Raw genomic sequence first — 23,592 nt, 5'->3', positions numbered from 1 at the left:
TGACTGGACAGTCACTTGTCTGAAATGGTCTCCTGCATAAGCAGGGGGTTGGACTAGAAGACCTCCAAGGATCTTCCAGCTCTATTTTGATTGGTTAGTTGGTTGTTATGTTGATTACAAGAATCCTGTAAATTAATTTGGTTTCAAGAGAGCATCTGGGACACAGCCATCCAATTGCAGATTTTATTTAGCGCATGGCAAAAAAAAAGCACACCAGAATTCCATTCTCAATTAAACTATTTACTGTACTTACAAATTCATTTATAGACTATTCACATAGGTCATACATGATGGAGTTGCATACAGAAAGTTTTCCTGGTATTTTTTCCCTGATATTTCCCTGATATTCCGCAACTACACAGGAGTCCATTTGAGCCAGAAATTTTGTCAAAATATTCAAAGAACTATTAGACTGAAAGCTCAGCCCTTTTTTGTCCTTTCATCATATGCTAACCAGTAATGGGTAGACTACCAACTAAATCCCATTGCTATTGGTTCGGGCATGCATGCACAACACTTCTGCACATGCAAAGAAGCTTCTCCCCTGTTGTTGCCACTGCTAGAGGTTCACAGAACTGGGCTGAACCGGGAGCAAAACACCACTGATGCTACCTCCCCCAATTCCATCCATCCATCCCCCACAGACACGTCTGTCAAGTCTATGAGAACCTGAATAGTAGAGATTCTGCTACTTAGCTGTAAGAATAACTTTAAATAAAGAACTAGGGCAGTGATGGCAAACCTTTTTTTGCTTGGGTGCCAAAAGGGCGCACATGCAGGCCCACACTCATAATGCAATTTTCTCCTCCCATGCATGCTGGCCAGCTGATTTTTGACCTTCCGAGGGGGGGGCAAGACTCAATTTCCTCCACCCATGCATGCTGGCCAGCTGAGTTTTGACCTTCCAGAGGGGGGCAAGACCGTCTTTGCCCTTCCCAAGGTTTCGGAAAGCCTCTGGAGTCTGTGGATGGCCAAAAATGGGCCCAATGGGCCTACCGGAAGTTCAGAAATGAACTTCCTGTAGGCCCATTGGGCTGTTTTTCACTTCCCCCAGGCTTCAGGAGGCTTTCCTAAAGCCTTGGGAGGTCAAAAAATGGCCTAAGGACTTATCAGAAGTTCATTTTCTTACTTCTGGTAGGTCTGTTTGGTCCAATTTTCGCCATCCGCAGGTTCTCAATCGCCATCCGCAGCCTCTGAAGACTTTCCTGTCTTCCTCCCCCTCCTCCAGAAGGGTGAAAATCAGCTGGCCAACATGCACATGCATTCTGGAGCTGAAATAAGGCAATGCCTTGCGTGCCCTCAGATATGGTTCCACATATCTGCTGTGGCACGCATGCCATAGGTTCGTGATCACTGAGCTAGGATAAAGAGCTACAGTCTATTGTGAACAAGTTCAAAACAAGAATGGGGATGAAGAAAGCATCTCAGAAGCAACCCTTGCCAATCTTCTGTAAAGTAAAGGCAGGGAGAGGGAAGTGCTTTCAGACTTGTTAAGATTCTGTTATTGCAACCTCACAATAAAGGGTAGTCCTGGTACTCATGGTTTTGGTTTCCTATCTGGATTGCCTTAAAGGGCTGACACGGCCAACCCAGGGCTTCTAGAGAAAAGTCATTGGTGAATGTAACTATCCTACAGATCTCGGCCAGAATGTGTTACTTTTCTTCTACTGCAGCTACCCAAACAAAACAACCCATCACAGAGATTAAAGCCAACAAAATCTGAGAAAACACCTCTTGTCCAGATGTTTTGTGGCCAAATTATTGTGCAATTTCTCAAAGACCAAAGCAGAATATTGTTCTGAGGAGAATAGCAGTGCTGCCCCAAACTACAATTTCTTTGTATTGCTACACAATGAAAAACCAAGTGATATATCTAGACATAATATCTTTTGGCACTGGGTGCAGGCTCCATATTAATCATTATTCCAGCCTGGTGGAAATTGAATTTCAATCTCTTCATTTTTAATTGCAAAAATATTATTAGGAACGCACTTGTTTTGACAGTGCTATTATCTTTCTCATATGAAGCAAAGACCTGTTCATTATTCCATGGCTTAGGAATTTTTATTTATTTATTTAATAAGGTTTGCAGTTAATTGCTAGCTCACTGTCATTTGTTATTGCAGATAAATTTTCTTTAATCAATAGCCTTTTCTTTGATCGATGCATTTAACTTTTTGTAATTAACCAAATTCCATCAATCAATATAGGCTGCTGTAATAATCATATTGTAAATGTAAAAATAATTGCATGCACCAGACTTTAACTATTTGTAATCACACGCACACACACATAAACGTGTGCGCGCGCACACACACACACGCACACACACACACACAGAAGATAAAAAGAACAAGCACACTCTATAACTGAAATAGAGATTTCTGCTGCAAAGCAAAACTCTGCCTTCCTTTCTGCCCCATATCAGAGCTTCTCAGCTAGTCCCTTGAAGAATCAGCACACAAACAGTTGCACATTTTATAGAGTTATGTATGCCTTGAAAATGACTAAGAAGAAATACTGAGAACCAGTATACATGTACTATCCTTCTGGTATTTATTAAAGCAACTCACCCTTTTTTCAAGTTCTATGCAGAGGTGGACATCACATAATGTAACAACCAGTTCGCCCAGAATCAAAAATGTGAGTGTGGCATCAAATGCATCACGATTATATAGCACGGGATAGTGCCAGGGTGGCCACTGGTGAGAATTACCAGTTTGCTTGAACTGGTCCAAACCAGCAACAGCCAACCTCTGGTTCAGTAATGGCAAACCTATGGCACGGGTGCCACAGGTGGCACACAGAACCATATTTGCTGGCACACAAGCCATTGCCCTAGCTCAGCTCCAGTGTGCATGTTTTTTGGCCAGCTGATTTTTGGCTCACATTAAGGCTCTGGGAGGCATTTTTGGCTTCCAGGGAGCTTCCAGGTGGATGGGGGAAGGTGTTTTTAGCCTCTCCCAGCTTCAGGGAAACCTTTGGAGCCTGGGGAGGGCGAAACACGAGCCTACTGGGCCCACCAGGATTTTGGAAATAGGCTGTTTCTGTCCTCCAGAGAGCCTCTGGGGGGAGGGAGAAGCTGTTTTTGCCCTTCCCAGGCATTGAATTATGGGTGTTTGCACTCGCACATGCCCGATAGTGAACTCCCACACTCTTTCAGCACCCAAGGAAAAAAGGGTTTGCCATCACTGCTCTAGTTCAATGCAAGAGAGAGGGAGGGAGGGGGTAGGAGGGAGAGAGGGTAGCAGATCATTGTGGCTGCTTTAATAAGCTCCTTGTACAAGCAGTGATTTTTTTTTTTGCGTTTTTGAAATAAGTCATGCTGCTTTTAACAAAATATCAGGGAAGTGATGGACTCCAAAGCATTTCTTCTGAATCATTTTCAGAAAAACACAGACTTATTCTTTTCTTCTTCTGTCAACTGGTTTAAGACAACATTTAATCTGAAGACTGTTGATGATTAACAAAGAAATAAGATTTGGGAGACTGAATACTACTCTACAGTGCATCTCGAGGTCAGATGCATTCTATAAACTCTGAGTAAATTATCATTTTCTTTTAACTGCCGTGGCACCGACTTCTGGAACATCATTTTCCCCAAGGTGAAATTGGCTCCAACCTTGCAGACCTTCTGGAAAGACCTCAAAACCTTCTCAAAGACCAAAGCAGAATATTGTTCTGGGGAGAATAGTACTGCTGTCCAAAACTATGATTTCTTTGTATTGCTACACAATGAAAAACCAAGTGATATCATATATCTGAACATAATATCTTTATATCAATAATATAATCAATAATATCAAGCTTGGGGGTTGCAGGGAACTGTTGAAGTTATTAAATGATGGCTCTCTGTATAAGTGTAGAATGTATTCAGATTCCTCGTAGTTTTGTTATTGTACTTCATAACAGAAGTTTTATTTGGCTTTTTAAGTATTATTATAATTTTAGTTATGTTTTAGCTATGTATGCTGCCAGCCGAGTGACATGTAAGTGAGATGGGTGGTTCATATATGTAAATTCAATAAATACATATATACATACAGTTAGCTTTATTTCAACTTTTGGTTTAAACAAGTCTTACATGGCCTAAGATGAGACGGTCAGCAACCCAATAATCTCTTGAATCAATGGACAAGTGGGGCAATGGACAAGTGGGGCAAGTGTTGTCAGTTGAAACAAATGTTCACTTATTTATTTATTTATTATATTTGTCAAACAAGTTTAGAGTTATAGTTTGTACTAACATAACAAAGTATAAAGAAGCGATAAAAAGGATAATAGGACAGAAGGACAGGGATGGTAGGCATTAACCCTGGTATTCTCCTGGTATTCTGATTTGGCAGGCTATTCTATCTATAAATTGAAAAAAGTGCACACAGCCGGGGGGGGGGGGGCTTTTCTGAGCAAAATAAACAAATAAGCATCAGTTTTTTCATTTCAATTTTCATTTCATTGTGTTCATAAATGTTCAAATTAGTTTCCCAATACAAAAGATGGTCCAAAAAGTCAGATTTTGCAGCCTAATCTAGATGAAAATGAACAAATTCACAAAAACAGGGGGGCGGGGTTTGATGAGCAAAATAAACATATAAGCATTATTTTTTTTCACTTCAATTTTCATTTCATTGTGTTCAGAAATGTTCAAATTAGTATACTAGTGAAAAAAGTATTCAAAAAGACCATTCCAGTAGCTGGAACCAACCTTTTTATACTCTGGGTCCAAAAGGACCTGGAGGGTAACAAGTGTATAGTAAATGCGAGGAGGGTACCAGGGTTGAATAGTAAACAAGACCTTTCTTTTTGAGCCCAACTAGACACTCATGGATGAATGAATTTATATGCATGAGTGGGTGAATGTGAGCCACTGGTTTTGAGAAAATGGGGTTTTAGGATGTTTTTAGATTTAGATTTCTAGATGTTTTGTATTTTTCTTGTTGTGAGCCACCCTGAGTCTGAGGAGAAGGGCAGCATAGAAATCTAATTAATAAAATAATAAAATAAATAAATAAATGAGAAAATATATGTTACTGATACCAGAGAGTATCCAGTTACAGGAGAAGCAGTGAACTTGGACTGATTCAGCAAACAATAGGAGCAAAATCCATGATTGCCTTAAAATCAGGCAATACACAGATCTAGGAGACAACTGTGAAATTTACTAAATTATATACTGTCATAAGATTGTCTTATTCTCCAAAGCATCAGAGGGCAGAACAAGAACTAATAGGTAGAAACTACCTAAAGAGAGATCCAGAAGAAAAGAGAAATTTTATGACAATGAGAACAATTAATCACTGGAATAACTCCCAGAATGGTATATCACTGGAGGTTTTTTAAAATAGACTGAACAACCATTTAATCTGGAAAATATAAGATCTCCTGCCTTGAGCAAGGGTTAGATTAGAAGGCCTCCGCAGTCCCTTCCAGTCTTATGAGTCCATGTTCTATACCAGTGATGGCGAACCTATGACACTGGTGCCACAGGTGGCACACGGTGCCATATCTGCTGGCACACAAGCTGTTGCCCTAGCTCAGCTCCAGCATGCCTGTGTGTGCCAGCCAGCTGATTTTTTTGGCTCGAACAGAGGCTCTGGGAGGGCGTTTTTGGCTTCCAGAGAGCCTCCGGGAGTATGGAGGAAGGCATTTTTACACTCCCATGGCTCGACGGAAACCTTTGGAGCCTAGGGAGGGCGAAACACAAACCTACTGGGCCCACCAGAATTTGGGTAACAGGCAGTTTCTGGCCTCCAGAGGGCCTCCAGGGGGTGGAGGAAGCTGTTTTTGCTCTCCCCAGGCATTGAATTATGGGTGTGGGCACTCATACATGTGCTTTTGGCACCCAAGGAAAAAAAGGTTCACCATCACTGTTCTATACTATATAAGCAGTTTAAAAGATGCATCTTCAATTTCTTTCTTTAATTGAAAGAAGAAGTGGTAATGACGTTTGAAGAAAGTGAGAGCGGAAAAACAATATGGAAACTGAATGTGATTTTTTTCCTACAGCACAGAATGTTCCGAATCCTATTTTCATAGGCAGACCTTGCTGTACAAATGTATTTGTGCTGCAAGAGAGATGAAAACCTTAATTAAATGTTTTTAATTTCAGACTCCAAGATTCAATTTCCAAGCTAGCTTACATTAAGTGAAGTTGAATACAGGCTTTCCGTTGACTGAACAGACCATATTTTTATTGCCCTGTGCTATAGCGCAGAGGTCCCCAACCTTTTTTGCACCAGGGACCGGCTTTAAGCTAGACCAGTTTTCCATGGCCCGGTGGGGGTGGGGGGAGCTAGCTGTCAGCGGCGCCGTAAAAGGGGCGATCAAGAGAGGAATGGGTGAATGAATGGACGGAGGGTGGGAAGGAAGGAAGGAAAGAGGGAAGGTACAGGAAGAAGAAGGGTGCAAAGAAGCAAAGAAAGGTGTGAAAGGGGAGAGTAAGAGAGGAAGGAGTGAAAGAAGGGAATGAGGGAGGAAAGAAGGGAGGAAGGAAAAGGAAAGCAAGAAATGGAGGGAGGAAAGGAAGGAAGGAAAGAAAGAAGGAAAGAGGGAAGGGACAGGAACAGAGGAAGGAAGCAAGGAAACGTATGAAAGGGGAGAGTAAGAGAGGAAGGACTGGAGGGAGGGAGGGAGGGAAGAAGGTAGGAAGGAGAAAGAAAAGAAATAGAGGAAGGGAAGGTAAGAGAGAGAAAGAAAAAGAGCAAGAAAGAAAGCAAGAAAGAGAAAGAAAGAAAGAAAGGCAACTTCAAAGAAAGGCTCACTGAGCATCTCTCACTCTCTCTTTTTCTATCCCTCTTTCTTTCTTTCTTTCTTTCTCTTCCTTTCTCTCTCTCCTCTTCCTTTATCTCCTCTCTCTCTCTCCCTCTCTCTTTCTCTCCCCCTCTCTCCCCCTTTCCCTCCCTCTTTCTCTCTCTCTCCCTCTCTTGCTATCTCTCCCCCCTTTCCCTCTCTTTCTCCCTCTCTTTCTGCTTGCGGACAGGCTGGCGAGGAGGCCAGCCTGTCCGCAAGCAGCCCGAGGAACTCAGAGGTCTGGAGGCGCCGGCGGAGTGGAGAGAAGCCCCCGCTAGGCTGCGCACTCCGGTCTTTCCTCGGCCCTTCGGAAGGATCGCGTGCCTCTTCTTCCTCCTCGTTTCTTGGTCCCCATCCTCCTTTCTACTTTCTCCCCCTTCTCTTCCTAGCCCACTCGGAATATTCAAAATAAGAAAAGCCTTTGCCGGCGAAGGTTTTTCTTATTTTGAATATTCCGAGTGGGCTAGCAGGGAGATAGGGAGCGCGCGCAACCGCCCGTGCGCCCCCGACATTCAATATCACCTTCCGCCGGCCCCGCCTCTCCTGCAAACCCCCTTGCTGAGAGCCCGGGGCGAAAGGGCTCTCGGCAAATGTGAGGCGGGCAGGGCGTGCGTTCCGGGTGCGGGAGGAGCTGCGGTGAAAGGCAGGAGGTGGCAGAGGAGCAGAGGGGGCAAATCGGGCGAGCGGTGGGCAGCGCGGAAAGGCCGAGGGGGCCCTGGCGCCGCGGACCGGCTGAAAAACCCCAACGGCCCGGTCCTGGTCCGCGGACTGGCGGTTGGAGACCCCTGCTATAGCGTATAAATACAGTGATACCTCATCTTACAAACTTAATTGGTTCCGGGATGAGGTTCTTAAGGTGAAAAGTTTGTAAGACAAAACAATGTTTCCCATAGGAATCAATGGAAAAGCGATTAATGCGTGCAAGAACAAAATTCACCCCTTTTGCCAGCTGAAGCGCCTGTTTTTGCGCTGCTGGGATTTCCCTGAGGCTCCCCTCCACGGGAAACCCCACCTCCAGACTTCTGTGCTTTTGCAATGCTGCAGGGAAATCCCAGCAGGGGAATCCCAGCATCGCAAAAACGAGCGCTTCACTGGCAACGGAAGTCTGGAGGTGGGATTTCCCAGCAAAGAGAGCATCAGTGAAATTGCAGCATTGCAAAAACACCGAAGTCCTCGAAACCTCACCTCCAGACCTCTGTGTTTTTTGCGATGCTGCAATTTCACTGAGGCTCCCCTTGCTGGGAAACCCACCTCTGGACTTTGCCAGCGAAGCACCCATTTTTGCACTGCTGGGATTCCCCTGCTGGGATTCCTCTGCAGCATCACAAAAACACGGACGTCCGGAGGTGGGGTTTCCCATGGAGGGGAGCCTCAGAGGAATCCCAGCAGTGCAAAAACAGGTGCTTCACTGGCAACGGAAGTCCGGAGGCGGGGCATCCCAGCGGCGGTGGTGGGTTTGTAAGGTGAAAATAGTTTGTAAGACGAGGCAAAGAAATCTTAAACCCTGGGTTTGTATCTCGAAAAGTTTGTATGATGAGGCGTTTGTAAGATGAGGTATCACTGTATATGAAAGAGACAGAAACCCTTCCCCCCATATCTAGAGAGAGTGAAATATAAATAATAGCGCCGGTGGTGGTTTAACCACTGCGTGTTCTCCGTTGGGCATCTTTGGGGATGATTGACAGGTTCTCTCCAAAGGCTTGTAGTTTTGACGACCTGAGCAGTTGGGGGGAACCTGTCTTTGGGTCCCGCCCATTTAATTCCCCTTGTAGGGGTTAGTTGGCGTGACCTCCCACATGCAAGTGCATGGCAAGGTCTCAGGTGCGGGTCCTTGTTAGGGGCATAGTTAATTATGCTAATTATGCTAATTTAATTAAATAAATTATGCAAATTTATGTTAATAAAAATGACCCAGTTTTAAATCCAGCTCTTGTGTCCGTGTCGTTACTCCGCCTCTCCTGCAATAGGGAGTAAATTGTTATACTGTAATAAGCAAGTTGGTGCAACTCAAACTTATTTGATGCCACCATATCTAGAGCTCAGAAATTAGGAGGGGACATCATACTGAAATTGGCATTCTTCTCGTAGAATGATGAAATATACATTTAAGAGAAAACCCTGACACCATCATACAATTTTTTTTAATGTATTTATTTTGTCCAATACACAATGAGAGTTTTAGTGGGTATATATATATATACACATAGTAAAATACATGATGAAGGTTATAGAGGAGATACTCATAGTAAAATATATCTAAGAAAGAATAGAAAGGAAGGTATAGTAATAGAACATATTAATGAAAGAATAGAAGAAGAGATATAGGAATAGAAGAAAGGTATAGGAGATATAGGAGAGCAATAGGACAGGGGACGGAAGGCACTCTAGTGCACTTGTACTCACCCCTTACTGACCTCTTAGGAATCTGCATAGGTCAACCGTAGATAAATTGTTGGGGGTTTGGGGATGACACTATGGAGTCCGGTAATGAGTTCCACGCTTCGACAACTCGGTTAATGAAGTCATATTTTTTACAATCAAGTTTGGAGTAGTTAATATTAAGTTTAAATCTGTTGTGTGCTCTTCTGTTGTTGTGGTTGAAGCTGAAGTAGTTGCCGACAGGCAGGACGTTGCAGCCTATGATCTTGTAGGCAATACTTAGATCTTGTTTAAGGCGTCTTAGTTCTAGGCTTTCTAGGCCCAGGATTGAAAGTCTAGTCTCGTAGGGTATTCTGTTTCGAGTGGAGGAGTGAAGGGCTCTTCTGGTGAAGTATCTTTGGATGTTTTCAAGGGTGTTAATGTCTGAGATGCGATATGGGTTCCAAACAGATGAGCTGTATTCGAGGATGGGTCTGGCAAAAGTTTTGTAAGCTCTTGTAAGCCGTGTGAGATTGCCAGAGCAGAAACTACGTAGGATTAGGTTTACAACTCTTGAAGCCTTCTTGGCTATGTTGTTGCAGTGGGCTTTGGCACTTAAATCTTTTGTTATTAATATACCAAGGTCTTTAACTGAGTGGGGATTATCTGTGATAATTTGAATATTCAGTTCTTAATTGAAGTTCAGATTCTTCTTCCCAATGTGTAGGACAGAGCATTTGCTAGTTGAGATTTGGAGTTGCCATGTGTTAGACCACTCAGAAACAGAGTTCAGGTCTTTTTGGAGAGTAGTTGTGTTATCAGTGGTGTCGAAGTAAAATCTCCAAAAATAAAAGATGAGGGATGGGAGGGGTACTTTTAGACTTACAAGATTTAATGTGACCTTACAGTAGAGATAGAGTGAGCACTCATAGCTGTACTTCTTGCCTGGATTACCTCGTAAGGTTAACACTACACAAAGACATTTAACTTTTGGTGCCAAGAAGCAGCATTCCTGTTAAGGCGTGTGCAGAGTTATCTCTGAATGGTCAAAGATACACATACACATTGCAGATATCCAGCTGTTAGCCCAGAGATACAAGTAATAATTCAGCAATACAAGCCAAATACATTAATTGTATAAAATATTATTTTCTTTGACAAATATCTTAGTCAAAAGCAATCCTAGTCATTCAGAGTTAAATCAGTCAATACATTTCAATAGATATACAATACTATAATCTTAGTTTTTCAGCTTACAAATACACAAACCATCATTTGAACACACAGTTCTTACTACAGCAAAATCACAAAGACAAAAAAAAAACAGAAATAGCAGAGAGTAGCAGAGAGAGTGAATCACGATTCTTATGGCAATCCTTAACACTAACTCTTAAAGAAATAATGTTCTAATATATGTAAGCATACATTGCTGGCTTATTCTATATATTGCCAAGCCCAACTAATTATGTACATAATACTAACAATTCCCTCTGACACCCAACCCCCATCCCCTTTCTCAATGCAGATGTCTGCAGTGATAGTATAATTGATGGGGATACAGTTGGCCCTCCTTCTGTTTTGGGTACACAAGATTGCTTTAAATAGTGCATGAAAATATATGCAAAAGACAATAGCAATAGCACTTAGATTTATATACTGCTTCACAGTGCTTTACAGCCTTCTCTATGCAGTTTACCGTGTCAGCATATTTGACACCAACAATCTGGTCCTCATTTTACCAATCTTGGAAGAATGAAAGGCTGAGTCCATCTTGAGCCTGGTGAGATTCAAACTGCCAAATTGCAGATAGCCAGCAGTCAGCAGAAGTAGCCTGCAGTACTGCATTTTAACCACTGCATCACCAGGGCTTTTCAAGGATGCATCTTTCCTTGAAACAAAATGATGAAGTAAGATTGATCCACCTCTCTTCAAGCTCCAAGGCTGGCCCCATTATTTATTTATTTATTTGTTTATTTGTTTGTTTGTTTGTTTGTTTATTTGTTTATTTGTTTGTTTGTTTGTTTGTTTGTTTGTTTGTTTGTTCGATTCGATTCGATTCGATTTGTATGCCGCCCCTTTCTGTAGACCTTTGATACTGAAATATTGAGGACTAAGCCCACTTTGGACAAGCCTAGCACTTTATTTAACCTAATCCTTAAAATTCTGTTATTTTGGACATTCTCCTATTAGCAATTTCAAGCATCCAAAAACAGTGGTAAACCAACTGTACAAGAGACAGGCTTTATTATCATTTCTGTGTGGCTGGGTGTTGTTTTGAAAATGTTGTACATCTTCAGTGGACAGAGCCCATTGTTTTTTTCTACAGAAGCTAGACTGTGGAGCAGCATGATGTTTAATTTACTCAACAACTCCAGTTAACTTACTTAAAGCACCTTGCTGTTTTGCAAAATGCTATCTTTAGATTGATGTAATGAAATTCCTTCCTAATCATATTGCTTTGCTGAGGCTTTGTCTAACTCTATAAAATATCCTTTTATATTAAGTTGGGAAAGGCTCTGATGATCATCAAATAAAATTCACATCAAAGAAATATCCTCATTCCTAAACCTTTCCCCACCTGTAATCTTCCATTAGTTTTGAACCTCTCATCCTACATTCACCCTTCAAGCCCTACAAAGCATGCAAATCCCTTCTCATTCCATTTCCTTGGGACATTCAAATCTGCATTTAAAACCGAGGCATGGAAGACAAAAAAGTGGTTTCTATGACACTTTGTAGTCCTTTTATACAGCATTTACATTTTGTATTATTTAAAAAGTTATAAAGAACATCTTGAACAGCAGTGTATCAACTATGAATATAATTAATCTTGTGCCCTTTCTGAATCTATATTTATATTTTTAAATATAATATTTCAAAAATTGGTGAGGAAAAAAAATATTTCTCACAGTCTCTGGAATTCAGTTTCACATAATTATTTTTTTCTTCTGCTCAGTTATATTTTGCTTTTTCTCAATGTTTTTCAAACTTGGCAACTTTAAGATGTATAGACTTCAATTTTCAGAATTAAGCATGCTGGGTGTGGAATAACAATAACAATAGCAATAGCAATAGCAATAGCAATAGCAATAGCAATAGCAATAGCAATAGCAATAGCAATAGCAATAACAATAACAATAACAATATACTGCTGTGGCCAAATTATTTGTTGTATCCCAGGACTGATGATTTCTGAGAGTTGAAGTCCACAATCGAAAAGTGGTCAATGTTGAAAAACGCTACTCTATACAGTTCATAGATATCAGGGTGCTGTTCCACAATATAATATTCGATACATGCAATGATAGTTCGTCACTTCTCTTCTGAAACCTTCTCCTTTTTTTGCCCTTAAAGTAAACCAGTTATACTACCACTGAATGATTTATGGGCAGTTTAAAGTTAAGAAAAATGTTTGACTAGAGAATAGTGTATTTAAAGTAAGACTTTCTGGAACAAAAGTCTGAATTCAGGGAAAGAAAAGAGACAATTTTCCCCCATTGAAAAAGATAGGAAAATAATTTTGGAAAATGTCTGGCACAGATAAACACTATAGAACAAACCTAACAGAAAGAATGCACTGCATTTCAGGCCTCCTAAAGCTAAATACATAGTAAAGGCTTTCCGGTAACACTTGAGAAGAATGTGTGAAGGATTTAAAAGATTCAGAGTTGTTTACCAAAGCTGAAGGGCACAGACAGGGCACTGCATATTAAGCCATTTGCTCCCAATTTTGCTTTGAGTTTTGTTTTTTTTAACGGATTGTCTGTTTTTAGCTTAAACAGTTATGCGGGAGTTAGGGGGCAGAACCACTAAAGCAGACTGGCTTAACACAGAGGTGGGTTGCTTCCGGTTTGAATTAGTTCTATAGAGACGATAGTGGGAGTTTCCCCCCGCTTGCCAAACCAGAAGTGATTGCCATCTGGCCACCCCCCCAAACAGCTCTCAGTGCCGCCATAGGCACCACCATCTTGTTTTTGACTCCCACAGACACAGTATGGAAGGAAGCAAACTGGCGGCAAGGTAAGTTAGAACTAACCCCTGGCTTAACATACTGTTACATAGTGAGGCTAGGCCATCTGGTACTCTCATGTAACAGAATTCCAAAGCGTTGCATCGATTCTTACAGGTATTGCGTGAGGCTTAGCACCCTCTACATCACAACTACTGATTGTTTATTTATGACTCTTATCAAGGGGTGGGCTGCTGCCCAGACAGGGGGGAATGCAGTGTGGTAGCGAAAATGGAGCTCCACCCCAGAGCACCCAATTTATACTGAAAGATGTTGAAAGAAAATGCAGGGTGTCCTGCACAAGAAATGCCCACAGTGTGGTAGTAATAAATTTGGTAGCCCTTCACTGCTCTTATCTTACCTTAAATTCACTCAAGGCAGTGGACATACTAAAACTCCTTCCTCGTCCTACTTCCTTACAACACTCCCATGAGCTAGATTGTGTTGAGAGTCTAAGGGGCTACCACACAGAAGAGGGGGTCAACTCATTCTCCAAAACACCTGTAGGCAGAACAAGAAGCAACAGATGGAAAACCTACTAAGGAGTGATCCAATCTAGTGATGGGCGAACCCAACAGTGTTCGGGTTCGGCAAGTTCGGACGAACTTTACGCAAAATTCGGCCAAACCCAAACCGAACCCAAACTCGAACTCCAAACACTGCGTGACGTCAAAGTGACATTTCCGTGACATCAAAGCCCTGGCAGGGACCACCTCATAAAAATAAACATGTGACCCCGAACTTTGCCCGAAGTTTCAAAAAATTTCATGTTTGTGTTCGGCATACCGAACACCGCAAAATTCGGTACAGACCCGAATTGTGTGAGTTCGGTTCGCCCATCACTAGAAACAAGGGAAAAAATTCCTGGCATAATAATTAATCAGTGGAACAATTAGCCTTCAGTAGTGGGTGTTTCATCACAGGAGGTTTTTAAGAAGAGATTGGACAGACATTTGTCTGAAATGGGATATATCTCGTCCTTGAGCAGGCAGACTAGAAGACCTTCACAGTCCCTTCCAATTCTGATATTCTATTATTCTGAGGATAAGTGATTGATCCAAAGTCACCCAGCCAGTTTTCATAATTAAAAGTGGAACTAGAACTCACACTCTCCTGGTTTCTAGGCCAGCATCTTAACCACTAACCAAACTGACTCTTTATTATTATTTGTTCATCATCATTATTATTATTATTAGAAGGTTCTGATTCTGGGGTGTATTGCTTGAAGTTGTAAAAAAACTATTCCATAGACATTTTCTCTGTGCCCAAATTATGTAAACAAAATCCTCCATTTAGAAAGTTACAATGCCAGCAAAAAGTCTGGGGCTAGGCATTATTATATCTAGTTTTCTCCTCACAAGGGTTGTGCCATCCTCTTCTTCTGCTCATACACAATCAGAAGTGACACATTTTAAAGGCATATTTTATTCTTTATTTGGTGTTTCTTCCAAAAAAATACAAATTCCACCATTTTTCTAACTTGATCATGGTTCGTATCTTAAATTTCATGTTTTGAATTTTTTTTCCTTCACTGGATGACCACCTTTTTATAAAGGACTTTTTATCCATTTAAATTGTTTTCTCATGGGAAATAGCACCAGAAAATATAGCTCTAGCAATTGAAATCTTTTTTTAAAACTACAGCAGGGGAACAAAAGCCACAGCCTTAAGACTGCAAAGGTTTATTATGACCTCCCCCTTTTCAAAAGTTGCCATAAATAGTTGTAAGGCTAAGGAAGAAATTAACAAGTATATGAAATACAATGAGAGTTATATTGACTGTAGTTAATGCAATTACAGTATAAATACATATTAAATGGGTTGCAATCCAATTAAACCTATTTTGTTTTTTTAAATCTTGCTATGTCTATATGGCCTTGCTATGGCCTTATCAACCTTTTGGGCCACAGGCTCTAGTAATCTTCTCAAAGGTCAAACGTGATGAGTGCCTTCAACAAGCGTGACACTCCTGGCTTATATAAATGGATGTCACATTGCACAAACATAATGCCACTCTGTTCCTGGACATTCTGCAAATAAGGACTAGTAATTGATTTAGATTTTAATGCCGACTGCAGCTGTGCAAAGATAGTCTGCCTACAATTCCGAAGCCTGCTGAGGTTAGTAATAAGGTCAATGCCTTCTGAGACATTGAAATTTGAGCAATTTTTATTGGAAGGTGATTTACCAAACTTTGGAGCTTTGAATTGATTTACATACTCATAAGGCATCCATTAAGCACTACATAACATGAGGCTGGGGCTTGTCAGAATTAATGCCACAAGTATTATATGTCTCTGCAAATGGGATGGAGCTTTTCAGTTCAATCAGCCCTGAATAATCAATGCAAAGGCCACGCTTCAAAAAACATTTTGTTACTGGAAACTAAACACACATACACAAATAAGCTTGTCACCAACACATTAAAGGGTCTTATTCTGATTTGCTTGGTAAATGAAATTTCCTATTATTGTCCTTAAAACTTTGCAGTCAGTTAAAATTTTTGATGTGAAATTACAAGTGCTTTCAAGCAACTATTAAAATTATAGTCCAAGCCAGCCTTCTCCCTCATTAAGCAGCCAACAGATTTGAAGTTACTCTGACAAAATGTGTAGCAGTTCACATTTTGAACACTTAAAATCAGGTATAGAATAAGAACAAGCCTGAGGTTTCTTGATATCCCCAGTTTAATATGAATTGAGCAGAGGAAATGAGACTATTTAAGTATTTTACAGTGTTTGCTTATCTGGTCAATTACAATGTCTCTGGTGTTTTTAACCAAGAATGCCAAGTCTCCGCATGCATAGATTGCATTTGATTATAAGGCTATGGTTCCTTTCGTTGTCTACTATTTTGTTTAATGGAATCTAAGTAATTAGTCTAGGATAGTGATGGTGAATCTATGGCACAGGTGCTGCAGGTGGCACGTGGAGCCATATCTGTTGGCATGTGAACCATTGCCCTAGCTCAGCTCCATCATGCTTGTGTGTGCTGGCCAGCTGATTTTGGGCCTGCACAGAGGCTCTAGGAGGGCGTTTTTGGCTTCCAGAGATCCTCTGGGGGGAGGGGGAGGGCATTTTTATCTTTCCCCAGCTCCAGAGATGCCTTTGGAACCTGGGGAGGGTGAAACACAAGCCTATTGGGTCCACTAGAAGTTGGGAAACAGGCTATTTCTGGCCTCCAGAAGGGGGGAGCTGTTTTCACATTCCGCAGGCGTTGAATTATGGGTGTGGGCACTCGCGCATGCGTGATAGCACCCACCCACACTTTTTCAGCACCCAAGGGAAAAAAGGTTCGCCATCACTGGTCTAGGATCTTTTGCATTTACAAAATGTGCTCTTCACATTCCTTTTCAAACATAAAGAATGATATTAGGGTTAAATAAGGGTTAAATAAGGTTCAGGAGAGAAGTGTTTTCAATAGGAAAGTGAATACAAGAACAAGGGGGCACAATCTGAGGTTAGTTGGGGGAAAGTTAGTTGGGGGAAAGATCAAAAGCAACATGAGAAAATATTATTTTACTGAAAGAGTAAAACAAACTTCCAGCAGACGTGGCAGATAAATCCACAGTAACTGAATTTAAACATGCCTGGGATAAACATATATCCATCCTAAGATGTTTATTATTATCCCATGTTTATTATGAATTTAAACATGCCTGGGATAAACATATATCCATCCTAAGATAAAATACAAGAAATAGTATAAGGGCAGACTAGATGGCCCGTGAGGTCATTTTCTGCTGTCAATCTTCTATGTTTCTGTATGTGATCCTAGGTGCAGGTGACTTGCTCAGATGTAGTTCTCCCTACAATGAATCTTTCTTATATTGTGACTCTTTTGGGACACTCCCATAAATAATATGATAGATAGTGAATCTCAATGATGTTACTTTAATGGCTATCAACATACTAGAATAAGGAGTAGTATTCCCATTAACTGGCATATCAAAACTTCTGGAACCAAGTTGAGTAACCTCAGGGTAGACTAATACCAAGAAGGTTTTTAAAAATCAATATTGTTTGGATTGTTGTAAGCTCACACAAGGGACAGATTGCTCCTACCTCCTGCTACCGGTGCCCTGCGCGCGGACAGCATGGGGAGTCTCACGTGCATGTATCCCCAGTGTGATTTTGCTTCCGTGCATGCGCAGGCAGCAAAAACACACCAAAATCTCATGAGGGAATGTGTGTGCATGTGCACGCAAGTATCCTCTCGTGAGATTTTGCTTCTATGCATGCGCAGGAAGCAAAAAATACCAAAAATTAAAGAAAAAAATGGTGGTGCCCGAAGGACTGGCACTGGAGCAGTTGCACACAAATTGCGCAATCTGGTGACCGCTACCAGTGTGCACCGGTAGCAACCCATCCCTGGCTCACACAATCCCTTCACTTTCAGATGTCAGTAAATACTGATATTCCTTTTGCTGATAAGGTCCACCATAGTTTATAATGAAAAGCTCTTGGTGATTAAAAGATTAATGGAGCTTCTGAAGATATCATTAGTTGATGAGACCCTTTGGTTGGAAATGTTTGTATTTGTGTCAGTCACAATTTGTGGAATGCCTTGCCTTCTCTGTCTCAAAATGGGTGAACAGTGCAGTCAGGCAGTAGGGAAAGCAAGTAGGATGCTTGGCTGCATAGTTAGAGGTATAACAAGCAGGAAGAGGGCGATTATGATCCCGCTATATAGAGTGCTGATGAGATCACATTTGGAATACTGTGTTCAGTTCTGGAGACCTCACCTACAAAAAGATATTGACAAAATTGAACGGGTCCAAAGAGGGGCTACAAGAATGATGGAAGGTCTTAAGCATAAAACGTATCAGGAAAGACTTAATGAACTCAATCTGTATAGTCTGGAGGACAGAAGGAAAAGGGGGGACATAATCAAAACATTTAAATATGTTAAAGGGTTAAATAAGGTCCAGGAGAGAAGTGTTTTTAACAGGAAAGTGAACACAAGAACAAGGGGACACAATCTGAAGTTAGTTGGGGGAAAGATCAAAAGCAACATGAGAAAATATTATTTTACTGAAAGAGTAGTAGATTCTTGGAACAATGGACCATGAGGTCTTTTTCTGCCGTCAGACTTCTATGTTTCTATGTCTCTGTCCAGACCTTACGGAAACAACTGAGAATCCACCTATGTTTGGGAAAAGCAGAACACATTCTATGATTCATGCCTTGCAACTTGATGCAGATTGATGATGACCCCCTGTTCTTGGTTCCACACATCCCATACATAAGTGATTAATGAGCTTCTTTCCATATTGGGGACAAATAGAAAGCAATGGTGCCAGTTTGTTTCTCTCCATTTTTCAGAATTCCCAAAGAAGTCTTCTCAGGTCTTTAAAAAAAAAAAGCTTACCCAATGACATCTTTATGATCTTACTTTTAAAATGTGTTTAAGTGTTTTAGTGTTGTTTTCAATCTGTTATGATGGCTTCAATGTTCACTTTACGTTTTTATGATGTTGCTGATGATTTATTTTGATATGTTACAAGCTGCCTTGATGGCTTCAGCCCAAAATGAATACAAGAAATTAAATAAAAGCTGCAATAACATCTTGAGAGGAAAAAGTCATCTGTTCACATACCTTTGCACAAACATAGTTTTCCTTTTGAGGACATCTTACCAATGTGGCAGTCACAGTGCCCTTGGGGGCCAAGGACCCATTTATTTCTACAGAAATGGAATACAGTACAATGGCTTTTCCTAGTACGGAGTCACGTGCCAATCAAATTGGCTTTCGAAAATGGAACAGGAAAGATTCAGTCTTGTCCTTCATTTTAAAAAAAATCAATAAGCAAAATTGTAGGCTGTGAGTCTGTTTTCCCAACTCCTAGCCCAAAACACATGGACAGCATTGGATCAGGAAGCGTTGGAAGGAACACATACATCCTGTCAGGATCATGTTAACAAAATATGGCAGCAAACCCAAACTTTCCACCTTTGCATGTTGGAGTAAATAATAGTAAACACACACAAACACAGAGAGAGAGAGAGAGAGAGAGAGAGAGAGAAACAGAGACAGAGAAACACAGAGAATTCAGTTGTTGAATCTCAGATTAGCACAATATATCTAGAAAAAAAGTTTAAATCTCTTATGTCCCCAAGGGGTGTGTGTGTGTTTGGCCCCTAGTGGGCCAAGAGGCAAAAAGGAAGGTGTGATGCTCCTTCAATATACCGGGTAACTCGACAAAAAATCATACATAACCGCTCTCTGGTATAAGCTGATATAGGAGATGAGATAGCCTAGAGTAGTGATGGCAAACCTTTTTTTCCTCGGGTGCCGAAACAGTGTGGGCGTGCGCTATCACACATGCGTGAGTGCCCAAATCCATAATTCAGTGCCTGGAGAGAGCAAAAACAGCTCCCCTCACCCTCCGGAGGCCCTCAGGAGGCTGGAAATGGCCTGTTTCCCAACTTCTGGTAGGCTCATGTTTTGCCCTCCCCAGGCTCCAAAGGCTTCCTTGGAGCTGGGGGGAAGGTTTCAAATTTTGAATTTGAAACTTGATAAAACACCAGAATGCTTCCTTTTAGGCAGAATGCTTCCTTTTAGGCAGAAAGCCTGCTTTTTAGGCATTCTAAGACAGAATCTTTCTAAAAATCAAGTCCATCTAATTATCCATATAACTACAGCAGCCAGACTAGCATTTGCGCAATGCTGGAAAAACGAATATATACCCCAAGATGACTTAATAATAGGAAAAATCAAATACTGTGCAGAAATGACTAAATTAACTATGGTAATTAGAAATAATACTGAGTCCTCATTCAACAACTGCTGGGATCCCTTCTACTGTTGGTTAGAAAAAAAAGAACAACTTGCCTAATAAATGTTAAGAACTGTATAAAGTATATTCAAACAGATACAAATCTGGTATCCAATCTTTTTTTTTAATAGATATATGAGACATCGATATATATACTAAAATTAGACTGGCTTTCTTAAAACCTCTTTATCTTGATTTATTCAACACTTTCTCTTATTTATCTAAAATTTTAAATATTAGATATAAGGAAATGAGCTACTGAAAGTATATCTAGTTCACAATTTTAACACAGATCTACCGTACACCCGCCCGCCCTTTCTTTCCTTCTACTTTTCTCTTCCTTCTTCTTTCCTTTCTTTCTTCTGTATGTTTGTATGTCTGTCGACATTTTTTGTCTATTTGTCTCTGTCTATTGTCAAATGCATACCGTTTAAACTATAATTCGACGGGATTATTGCTTTAATCTCTAATTACCCATTATTCGCATTTCCTTTTTTCCTGTAATTTGACATGTCTATATTTTTAATTGTAACCAATGTATTTATTGTATATTTCTAAGTAAAAACTTTTTAAACTCAAAAATCAGCTGGCCAGCACACATATGGACACTGGAGCTGAGCTAGGGCAATAGCTCGCGTGCCAGCAGATTTGGCTCCGCGTGCCACCTGTGGCACCCATGTCATAGGTTCATCATCACTGACCTAGAGGCTAAGGCCACTGCCTCACAAGGCCACTTACTAAGGCCACTGCCTCCCTTCCTTTTAATTATCAACAAAAATATGTTACACACACACACATACACACACACACGCACACATATGTGCCTGCTATGCCTCTTCTTGTGATGTCATTATCTTACCATTTTATCCTATGTATACCTATTTACTGAAATTTCTTTTTAGAAGAGTTGCCTTGTGTTATTGAATATTTGTCTACTCTTATTCTAAGTTAACATGTGTTAATTAAGTCGTGCTGTCACCTGTTAAGAAATCTCTTATCAATCACTACGGTAGGTAATAGTTGCAATAGCAATAATAGCAATAATATTGCCCCATGGTGCCTCACAACGCTCTCTGGGCAGCTTGCAATGTGAGCATATTGCCCCCAACAATCTTGGTCCTCATTTTATCAACCTTAGAAGGATGGAAGGCTAAAATAGTATTGAATCCCATCAGGATCGAAGTCCAGACGGTGGGCAGAGTTTGCCTGTAATACTGCATTCTAACCACTACACTACAGTTCTTAGACTCATGAAGGAGGAAATTTATTTATTTATTTGTTTGTTTGTTTGTTTTTTATTTTGGCCAATACACAATGAGAGTTTTAGTGGGTGTAAAATACATGATGAAGGTTATAGAGGAGATACTCATAGTAAAATATATCTATGAAAGAATAGAAAAGAAGATATAGTAATAGAACATATAAATCAAAGAATAGAAGAAGAGATATAGGAATAGAAGAAAGGAATAGGAGATATAGGAGAGCAATAGGACAAGGGACGGAAGGCACTCTAGTGCACTTGTACTCGCCCCTTACTGACCTCTTAGGAATCTGGATAGGTCAACCGTAGATAATCTAAGGGTAAAGTGTTGGGGGTTTGGGGATGACACTATGGAGTCTGGTAATGAGTTTCACGCTTCGACAACTCGGTTACTGAAGTCATATTTTTTACAGTCAAGTTTGGAGCAGTTAATATTAAGTTTAAATCTGTTGTATGCTCTTGTGTTGTTGTGGTTGAAGCTGAAGTAGTCGCCGACAGGCAGGACATTGCAGCATATGATCTTGTGGGCAATACTTAGATCATGTTTAAGGCATCTTAGTTCTAAGCTTTCTAGGCCCAGGATTGAAAGTCTAGTCTCTTGGGATATTCTGTTTCGAGTGGAGGAGTGAAGGGCTCTTCTGGTGAAGTATCTTTGGACATTTTCAAGGGTGTTAATGTCTGAGATGCGATATGGGTTCCAAACAGATGAGCTGTATTCAAGGATGGGTCTGGCGAAAGTTTTGTAAGCTCTGGTAAGCAGTGTGAGATTGCCAGAGCAGAAGCTACGTAGGATTAGGTTTACAACTCTTGAAGCCTTCTTGGCTATGTTGTTGCAGTGGGCTTTGGCACTTAAATCTTTTGTTATTAGTATACGGAGGTCTTTAACCTACTGGGGATTATCTGTGATAATTTGATTATTCGGTTCGTATTTGAAGTTCAGATTCTTCTTCCCAATGTGTAGGACAGAGCATTTGCTAGTTGAGATTTGGAGTTGCCATGTGTTAGACCAAAAATTATTGTGAGGCATATGATAACAAGGTTTTTGTGCATTTCATATGCTATATTGTAAACAGAGAGGAATAGAGTATGGTGTCTATTGAATAAAACTTCATCACCAAGATTTTCTAATGCAATTTTATTTGAAGGTTAAGGGGCACAGAAGGCTGGCTCTAAGCCAGTTTTTTAAAACCCTGTCCATTGAAACACTTTGGCAACAGCATGCAATGTATTCAGCCCAAACTGCAGGCTGCCACTTATTTTCATTAGACAACTCCCCTGCTTTGTGACCTTCCACCTCTCTGTTCCAGGAAAGTAACTGGGAAAAGTGATTGCAGGCAAATCTTCCAGGACATATAAACATTTATATGCATGAGTGTGTAGCTCAGAGATTATTTGGGAGAAGGGAACAAAACTCTTCTCTCTCAAGTACTTGGGAAATTTTGTGGAATGCTGAAATTAAAAAAGAGAGAGAAAGAGAAGATAGATGAAGGAAACTAAGAAAGAAAGATAATAATTAAGAACAAAACATTTATTTGGGATTTCAAACAAGCTATGATTGACTTATCAACCAGCATTACACTGACTATGTCATGCAACAGGCAGAACAAAGATCTGAAACAGGGTTTTCCTAAGTGTGAAGGGCATATTTCTCAGGTAGGTACATATAGACTCCAAGGGAGATGTGGAAAACCTTTTAGATACAATTTTCCAATAATATTATCTGTTGTGATTCAGCCTGAGGCTCCTCAGGGACCGGCTGGATCTCTGCCGGATCCATGCCCAGAGGAGGAGGACAGTGAACAGGAGGGGGAGGACCAGGCAGACGGGGAAGAGGAATGTCAGGAAGAGGAGGAGGGAGAGCAGCCTGAGACCCCCGGAGTCTCCCCAGCTAGTAGCCTGGATTCATTGGATGAAGACACACAGGCTATAATAGACATGAGGCAACGATGAGCAGCTCAAAGACGGGGCCAATTAGAAAGGTATTTCCATCCCTGAATTGGCAACAGCTGGGTTTGGGTGTGGTTCTCCTCAGCAGAGTTGAAAAGGCAGGCCCGCCCTTACAGTCTTGTGGAGAGTTATCAATTGGGAGTCCTGTGACCTTGCTTCGATTCTCGGCGTCTCTGATCTTGGCTTGTGGCCTAGAAGTCTGGAAGACTTGGGAGAGGCATGGGTTTTATTATCTCCAGCATTGTTTTTGCCAGCAAGAATCCTGTTTTATTGCCTGGCCTTCGTGAAACCTCTGTGAAGCTTCATAGTGTTCCTGTCTGTAAGAACAGTTTTTGTTACCTGTGTTTGCTTTGAATTATATAAACTGCCTTTGCTTTTTACCAGTGTGTCTGGATACTCTTTTTGGTTGGTGTTGGAGTCTGGGGGGACCCAGACAGAACAATTATCTAT

Source organism: Erythrolamprus reginae, chromosome 1, assembly GCF_031021105.1.
Source record: "Erythrolamprus reginae isolate rEryReg1 chromosome 1, rEryReg1.hap1, whole genome shotgun sequence".
NCBI classification, from domain to species: domain Eukaryota; kingdom Metazoa; phylum Chordata; class Lepidosauria; order Squamata; family Dipsadidae; genus Erythrolamprus; species Erythrolamprus reginae.
The sequence above is the reverse complement of the archived record's forward strand: the minus strand, read 5'-3'. Positions refer to the sequence as shown.